The sequence below is a fragment of the Pyxicephalus adspersus genome, chromosome 6 (genome assembly GCF_032062135.1).
Source record: "Pyxicephalus adspersus chromosome 6, UCB_Pads_2.0, whole genome shotgun sequence".
Classification (NCBI taxonomy): Eukaryota; Metazoa; Chordata; class Amphibia; order Anura; family Pyxicephalidae; genus Pyxicephalus; species Pyxicephalus adspersus.
In genome coordinates, this window is record NC_092863.1 from 97,675,248 (window position 1) to 97,675,743 (window position 496).

Consider the following 496-nt stretch of genomic DNA (forward strand, 5'->3'; position numbering starts at 1 on the left):
AACTCATTGGGGGTGATTTACTGAAGTTTTTCAAGACTGGAGAAAACAGACTATCATGGGAGAACCTGGGAGATCAAGCAAACCTGAAAGAGTTTTGGTTCAGGACTGAAAATATTTGTCACACATTAGCAAATTATTTTTAAGAAAATTTAATTTCAGGTTTGCTGGATCTTGCCATGACCGACTAGTCCAATCTTGGAGGGCTAAATAAGGCCCATTATGTCAGAGATATGAGATACAAAGACCCAATTCTAACATGTTAGGGTTGAGGGAAAGGGAACAGAGGCTGTTGTAGCAATGTGAGTTATTCTTTGGCAAGGGATACTCATAGCATAGCGAGTAAGTGAAGCTTTACTGACTTTACCAATCTGTATGGAAAGAGCATGCAGATCTGTATTTAAAGTACAGCGCTGTGTAATATGTTGGCACTATATAAAACCTGTTTAATAATAAAAATAATTGATTTGGGCTTATGCCTATACTTTTATGAAGTGTG